The sequence below is a fragment of the Sphaerodactylus townsendi genome, linkage group LG05, assembly GCF_021028975.2.
Source record: "Sphaerodactylus townsendi isolate TG3544 linkage group LG05, MPM_Stown_v2.3, whole genome shotgun sequence".
Taxonomy (NCBI): Eukaryota; Metazoa; Chordata; class Lepidosauria; order Squamata; family Sphaerodactylidae; genus Sphaerodactylus; species Sphaerodactylus townsendi.
The window spans coordinates 106,968,538-106,976,804 of record NC_059429.1 but is presented as its reverse complement, the minus strand read 5'-3'; the positions used below and the strand labels follow the sequence as shown (position 1 = coordinate 106,976,804).

The following is an 8,267-nucleotide window of genomic DNA, read 5'->3' as shown; positions in this document are numbered from 1 at the left end:
ATAGACATTTTATAATAGTATAATAATTAAAACTATAAAACCAATATATAAAAATAAAGCAATATTAAAACAGATGGCGATAAAACCAGGAAGACTGCAGATATCTGATACAGAACCAGGAAGGCTGCACACTGCAGATATTGTGGGACACCCAAACCCTGGAAAAACTCCTTTGCGCAAAACGTGTTGCATTGGGATGAAGTAACTCTTGCGTGAGCACCTCATCCTTCGCAACAAGGAACAGGCCAGAGCTGGTTTAAGGCAAGCCGGGCCCCTAATTACTCCCTGATGTTTCCAACGATCTCTTTCTAACCTACTTCCATAGCAACTGGCGTAGCTTTGCAGGAGATTAACAAGGCGGGCGGAGCTCTCCGAGCAACACGCGTCATTGGAGCGCGTGAGAGTTTCCCTTAAAAAAAAAAAATTACACTAATCTACTGGCATCTTGCAAGTTCAGCCAGGAAAGCACCCCGGCGCAAGGACGCCTAATGCTTTCCCTTCCTTCTCCCACCCCTCCGAAACCATAGTAAATTGGGAAGCGTAACCCATAATGCAAATCCTTCAAAAGGAGGAAATCCAAGCCATGGGGGAAGGGGAAGGGGGAATACACATGACTATGGGTCCCTTCCACACATGCAGAATAATGCACATTCAACCCACTTTCACTATTGTTCAAAAGTGGATTTTGCTATTCCGCACAGTAAAATAAAGCTTCAAAGTGCAATGAAAGTGGATTGAAAGTGCATTTTTCTGCATGTGTGGAAGGAGCCAGGGTGTCACGTGTAACAGCTGTGCCCGTCTCATTCACAGATTTTGCCTTGAGCTACTTAACCGTGGAAGAGCCATGCAAGCAAAGGGTTAAACACTTTCTCCTCCATCGATTCTTCCCAAATCCTTAAAACAACATTTTTAGCGCTGCCGATTAGCTTGCAAACGAGCACCGGCGTTCCTAATCACGGATCTCGGACGTCGGGTCGGATCAAGCGTTTCGCAGATTGAAAGATTACGCCCCTGTGGGGCTTCCTGCTCTCTGGCTCCGCCTCTCCCTCTCCCTCTGCCAGCCCCCGTTCAAAACCCTGACTCTCGCCGCCGCTCGTAGGGTTAAAGCGCTTTGAATCCATTGGAGGAAAAGCGAAGAGGCGCCCGGTGCAGCTTCTCCGGGGTGTCTTTTGCGTCCCGTAGTGAGTACCAGGTAGGTGTCTCTTTGTTCTTCCAGGAGGTGAAACAGGGAGCGAGTGTGCCTATGTATGTGCCAGCGACAGAACGCGCAGCTCGGTCCTTTGCATTTTTTCCCAGGAGCAAGCCTGAGGTTGCGCGTTTCTAAAGTCAGCGCGCATAAAATTGGACCTTAGAGGTTGATTTTAATGCGTCGACCTTGTCTGCTCAGAGATCTCTGGGCTACAGCCGCGAAGGGAGGCTAGGGTTTTTCATGAGTTGTGGACGCAGGAGTGGTTATTGCTGGGATATCTGGCAAAAGAGCGACCCAAGAACGAGAGGGCGGGCTTCTTCTGTGACTGCTTTAAATCTCACCCTAAAAAAAAAGTTTTCAAAAGCTTTGAGATCCAGCCCTACTGTTGTTCCAGAGAGATTCCTACTAGTGTGTCTCTTCTTCTGCAGACTAGGATCTTTGCTATTTTTGATCAGTATTTTTATAAGGGGGGGGGCGAAACTGATATAACGTGGGAATTGCATTTACAGATACTTGTTCATCTAAACAGAATAGGATAGGTAGCGTCAAGAGTAACGGATGACGCGAAGAAATCTAACTGTTTAATGGGATTTTCTTCCTTCTACACGTTTGCTCCTTATTCCAAAAATGCTGGAACAGGTGACTCGCCTGTTGCTCGGTACAGCTCAAGAACCCTCCCGTTAGTTTCCCTCCGGCAAACTCATGTCGAAATTTAAAAGCGCACGCCCACATCCTAAAATTCCACGTTTGAGCTTTCAGCAACTACAGCAAACTCTAGCAAAAGGTCATGAACCGTTACTTTGGAGGAAAACGTCTCCGCGAGCTTGTTGGAACGGACTTCTTAGTGAGTGAAATACGCAGATTTTTGGCTTTACGGCTTGATTCCGAATGAAGATATGATATGCAAATCAAAGTCTCCCCTTTCCCTTCGTTGCCTTGTCCTTGTAACAGACCAGCATCTTGCTGGTGTCAGTCAGCTGACAATGGCCTTGCAATTGGGGGGTGGGGAGTGCCAGCCTGCAAATGAATGAATGAACCGTTGGCTGTTGTGACTGCTCAGCAAGCGCCAGCTTCTCCTAAGCAACACATGCTGTTATTGTTTGAACCGGGAGTCTTCCCTGGTGTCTCTAATCTGGAAAGATTCCTTCTGCCAAGAGGCAGTGCTGAGTCGGGAGTATTTTCATTTTTAAAAAGAAAAACACTGCCTGCGCAAGCGCCCAAGGTCGAAGGGGTGAGAAGGCAGGGTTGGATTCTGCATTAGAGGGAATGGGATGTGTGCTTATGGTTTTCTCATAGTATGCTTTCTTGCAGAGCTTCTCTGCAGTCTATTTTGGTGGCCTGTATCTGCGTGCTTCATGTAGCCAGACTAAAGGATCTGTAGGAATACTTTTCTAGGTCAGTTTAAAACGGTGGTGTAAAGTAAGCTTTTCATGGGAGACTTGCTAAACAGTTTAATGTACCTCCAGTGGTGTCTTTTGCCAATCTCAACATTCAGGAGGAATTTCCTTTGGTACTGGAAGATTTTCATTTTGCAGTTCTTACAGATGCCAGTGCTGAGTGTGATGCAGCACCTTAGTGGACTTGGTGCTGCAGAACTCAGCTTCTGATGCAAACTCTGCCTTTACCCCAAGTTCTGTCACGTTTAATTGTGACAAATGTGTGTTTAGGTATTGGACTGCTGCCTGAACCAACATTTGAATTGCTGTTTGCCATAACCCCCCAGGTTTTATTCACTCAGGGTCTACACGAAATGCTGTTGTATGTATGTATGGGTTCACTAGTAGGTTGCTACTATAACAGCTCACTCTGGGAGAAGAGAACATGTTGTGGGATTGTGGGGGCTTGCGCCGACATGGGTACCCATCTCACCAGCATAAGGGGCACCTATGTCCATGGAGAGAGCAAACATACCAATGGAAGTGGGCTGCACAGCTCCATGGTGCGTGATCCCAGAAGGAGCTGCTGCTCTGAAGGTTTGCTGGTGTCAGGGTGCACACGGGGGGGGGGGGGGGCAGGCAGGGGGCGTTCCAAGAGTGGAGCTGACTTTAGTCCACTTCTATTGGGCTTTAAGTCTGGGAACACCCCCTTTCCAGCAGCAGGCTTATGCCACCTGAAATTGTGGCATAAGTCCTTTTTGTCCAGTGGGTTGTTTTACAGGTGGCTTGGGGTGTGTGTGTGTGTTCTTGTTTTATTCTCCTTTCCCTGCTGCCTGAAAACCCTTTTGGGGTAGTGCACTGATACTGCAGCGGCGCCGTCCCTGGCTGCTGCACTGTCAGAATTGGGCTGTAAAGAATTTGTACAGCAGCTGAGTCTCTATTCAAAATCTTGTCAACGTCTTTCCAATGTGGTAGGCAAAATGTGAGAAAATGTGGTAGTCCTCAAAGAACAAGTAGCACAAAATGCTGGCGTTCTGTTTTGGAAAGTTATAAGGACCACTGTTTTGGTTGAGCATGAGATGGCATGAACACAAGAATCTGAATGGTCTGTTAAGGTTAACATTGTTTTCTCTGAATGGCAGCAGCTTTCCAAGGTCTCAGGCAGATGTTTTTCACATCATCACCTACCACCTGATCCTTTTACGTAGAGATGCAGGTGGTTAAACCTGGAACCTTCCATCCGCCAAGCAGTTGCTTTGCCACACAGCCTTGGTCCTTCCCCTGGGCATTCTTTAGAGTGCTCACAAGTGTACTCATCCGTTTTCCTTCCCTGTAGTCCACATGCTTAAAGATATTCAACCCAAACTGCTGGTTTCCTGATCTGCATGACCCATGGAAACATTAGTCACAGACAATATAAGCAGTATGTATTTTGAAAATAGTGTTAGGAATTCCAGTCAAAATGACAATGATTTGTTGATTGGATTTGTGTAGGAGCAACGGATCTTCACAAATAAGAACATAAGAAAGAGCCTGCTGGATCAGACCAGAGTCCATCTAGTCCAGCACTCTACTGCTCGCAGTGGCCCACCAGGTGCCTTTGGGAGCTCACATGCAGGATGTGAAAGCAGTGGCCTTCTGCTGCTGTTGCTCCTGAGCACCTGGTCTGCTAAGGCATTTGCAACCTCAGATCAAGGAGGATCAAGATTGGTAGCCATAGATCGACTTCTCCTCCATAAATCTGTCCAAGCTCTTTTTAAAGCTATCCAGGTTAGTGGCCATCACCACCTCCTTTGGCAGCATATTCCAAACACCAATCACACGTTGCGTGAAAAAATGTTTCCTTTTATTAGTCCTAATTCATATCCCCCCTCAGACATCTCCTCTCCAAACTAAAGAGTCCTAAACGCTGCAGCCTCTCCTCATAAGGAAGGTGTTCCAGTCCCTCAATCATCCTTGTTGCCCTTCTCTGCACTTTTTCTATCTCTTCGATAACCTTTTTGAGATATGTGATGTGAGATGTGGCCTTGGAGTCAAGAAGCTGCGCTATTCACCTGCAGAATTTAAAAATAAAATAAAACTGTGCCAACACTGCCAGCTTCAGCTGATTTACTCCTTGCTGAACACACGGACTTCAGTGTAACTTTGCTTAGGATGGTATATATATATATATATACTTTAAATTTCTATCCCGCCCCGTCCCCGAAGGGCTCCGGGCGGCGCACAGCACACAATGGATACAGTCATAAAATATCATAAATAGGCTAAAACTTATAAAACAGTATAAAGGTACTGAAAGTTAAATTCTTAAAATAATACAAAAACAGTATGAAAGTCTTATGGCATCTTAAAGGTTAATGGTGGCATTGACTGTCATGAGCCAGAACACATGTGGTTGGCTTGTTTTTCCTAAAAGAAGGCTGAGTCTAATATTTCCGCAGAAGGACATGTTTTGTCTGAGTAAGAGCGACATTCTGGATGTTTTTGTGCTAGCTGTGAAAACACAGGATGTTCAGTGTCCTTTTTCCATCTGGTAGATATTATGCATCTCTTAGGTTGGTTGCAAGACCCCCAGTTTACATTAATACAGTCTATTCTTTAAAAAGCAGGCTGTGGGGGAGAAACATGCAACTATCTGGTCTTCTAAAATCACTCATTTACTTTGTATCTCACCTTTGTCCCTGATCATAGAATCATAGAGTTGTAAAGGACCACAAGGGTCATCGTTGTTCCTTCTGAATAATACTTTGGGTGCAGCTTTAGAGCAAATAGCCAGGTTTCTTAGTATAGTTGTAAGTAAGCACTCCTAATCAATTTTCTGCCTGGTTACTGTAAGTGTATGTTTGATTACCATAGTGTGTGTGTTCTTTTATTTGATTGTATGTCATTAAAGGTTCTTGACTTGACACAAGGGCCATGAAGTCCAACCCCCTGCCATGCAGGGGACTGATAAGAACCTTTTGAGGACCTGAAGTGGATTGCATCAATCTCTTCTCCTCCATGTTCTCACAACAACCCTGTGAAGCAGGTTAGGCTGAGAGTTGTGACTGGCCTAAAGTGACCCAGCAAGCTCTCCTGCCATAGTGGGGATTCAAGCTTGGGCTTCCCAAACCCTTGTTCAACACTTTCACCATTGCACTACGTTTAAATAGTGGTATCTGGATGGAAGTGGAAGCCTGCTGTTGTTGGCAGCTGAATGTTATGAAAAAAAATAGTTTGGGGACCTCCCCCCCCCCAAACCCCCCCACATATTGCATCTACCAAAGCCATTTACTACCCCTTCAACACACATTATGGTGCATAAGATTTCAAGATCTCCAGCTGTTTCATTAGGCTGGATGTTCAAGAACAATAAAATGTGAGAGAAGGAAGGCTCTTCCAGGTCATGAACTCAAGCTCCTTGTATAGAATGCACAAATGACTTCAGCTTGTGTAGTTAGTACCCATGGCATTCTGGGAAGAGGGATGAAGAACTGGAAGTCATCCAACATAAAAACCTGCTAATCCTATATGTCTGGGTAAGTCTCCCTGTGATTTGCTGCTAGTTATATTGCAAGAGAACAGAATCTTTGTGCGACCCAGTTCGTGCTTTGAGGATTATGTGGGAACCAGACCTGCTGAATTCGTACTGCTCTTCTTTCTCCGATGTGCGCACCTATTACCCCTCCCTTCCTCCTCTGAATAGTTTAGGCACATAGGTTATTCAAGGTGATATTATAAGAGTGGTTGACTTTGAAAGATTCCTTCCCCCTTCCTTTACTTTACAACCCTCGACTGAACTCAGGGTATTTTGCAGGCCACAAGGATGGCAGCCAAAACTGGCCGTGGTGGCCAGGTATGCTCTGCTCCCATTCCATCAAATGGCATAAATCCACACAGCCTTCCCGTTTGTGTTTTGTGTGAATGCCAAATCCTACTCCAGGTTTGCTATTTTAAATGGTGAGTAAGCAATCTCTGTCTGACCAGATGACCGGGGGTGCCAGTCATCTGTTCTATGTGCATGCTGGCACCCTTAACTCTGTTTCCTTGGATAGCACACCTGCAGGACCTACAGTGTACTACTACCTTAAGGAAGCATGGAGGACTGTTGTTTTCATTATTGCAAACTTTGAATCTGAAAATTCTAATCAAGTTTCCTGATTCAGTGTAGCTGCTGGAGTTTATTGAGCTATAATGTTAATTTAATGATGCGAATTTGCTTTTTAAATATATCCTAGTGGAACATTTTCCACTAGGATATATTTAAAAAGCAAATTCGCACCTATATTGTTACAACTGCTTTGTTCATGTCTGTTTTATTCTGCTGGTCCAGGACTGTAATAAATTATTGATTTGATTGATTTTTTTAAAAAAAATCTACTCTTCTTTCAAGGTGATGAGCGTGGCTTCCCCTCCCCCTTATTTTATTTTTGCCTTATTGGTTGGGATGAGATGCAGTTCTGGACTTTTAAGTTACCAAGTGAGCTTCATGACAGGATGGAGAGTTTGAATCTGGGTTGTTCTGGTCCTCACCCAATCCTTTCACCTTTGCACCACATTGGATGTATGAAAAAACTAAAAATGCTCATGTGAATGTGTTCTCAAGGGCTCCAGAATGCCTTGGGCTTTCTTTGAACATTAATAATGCCTTTGTGCTCCTTTGTGGGCCACTGGCCCTTCTTCATTCACTTTGAGTTTGGCTTTGATGTGCTTCTTGTGACTAGACGATTGCTCCATCTTGTGGCCGTTTTCTGCTATGATGTTTGTGTTTGGTGTGCAGAAATGCTTGCCTTTTCTGCAACCCCTGTAGTAGTTTCCGCTTAATGAAAATGTAGATTTGTTTACTTCAATTATAGCCCCATATTTCTCTCCCATGAGGGCCCAAAACAGCTTACTTCGTTATCCTCTTCTCAATTTTATCCGCACAACAACCCTGTTAAGAAGGTTGGGTTAGGCTGAGAGTGTGTAACTGGGAGTGTGTAAGTGGCCCAAAATCACCCAGCAAGGCTTCATGGCAAAGTGGGGATTTGAACCTGAGTCTCCCTCATTGTAGTTTGACGCTCTGACCATGACATCGCATTGACAATTTAATGATTTCATCTTAAGAATCTCAAACACAAGATATTTTGTTTGCCAATCTATTCCCTCTTCTCCGCCTCCTTCAGTTGTCAGAGACAACCAAATAATAAAGTCTACAGTGGTGTGAGACTGCTTTGTGCTTTTGAAGCAGTTCTCTAGATAGGATGTATTCACTTGTGAGTTACACAACTCTTTCGCTGAAAGGTTTTTGGTTACATTATGTTAGACTATCCCATAGAAAGTATGTGGTGGTGTTCAGATATTGTACATCTGTGTGTTTGCATTAAGCAGCACACAAATATTTTCTTGCTAAGATCCTTTCAATAGAAAAAGAATCTTTAAACAAACCTCATGCCAGAAGTTTGTGTACATCCTATATGCTTGTATATTGTGCAACAAAAGCTCTTTATAGTGGTAGGGACATCTGGCAGTATTAACAGATATCTATTATAAGCAACCCGTCAGTCACATTTAAATTTTGCAGAACCTAATTTATTTTTAAAAAACACCTGGAAAATACTTTCAAATACATTATCTGTAATATCTAGGGATGCAAAAAGTCTGAAAGTTTTGAAGCCATGGATTCCTGCTCCTGTTTTTGATGGTGACGGAGCAGAATTTTTTTTTTGGGTGGTGGGTGGGAA

At 44.1% G+C, this 8,267-nt stretch overlaps 1 protein-coding gene across 2 annotated transcripts in view; it reads left to right on the top strand.

Annotated features, from left to right (window-relative positions):
* The first annotated feature begins 1,063 nt into the window (after window positions 1-1,063).
* Window positions 1,064-8,267, top strand: part of ARHGAP40 (Rho GTPase activating protein 40) — a 78,560-nt gene continuing 71,356 nt past the window's right edge. The window contains exon 1 of one of the 2 annotated variants that reach the window (XM_048497577.1): window positions 1,064-1,192. The gene's annotated coding sequence lies outside the window, so the exon portion shown is untranslated. The remainder of the gene's footprint in view (window positions 1,193-8,267) is intronic. The other variant, XM_048497579.1, reaches the window with a different exon arrangement.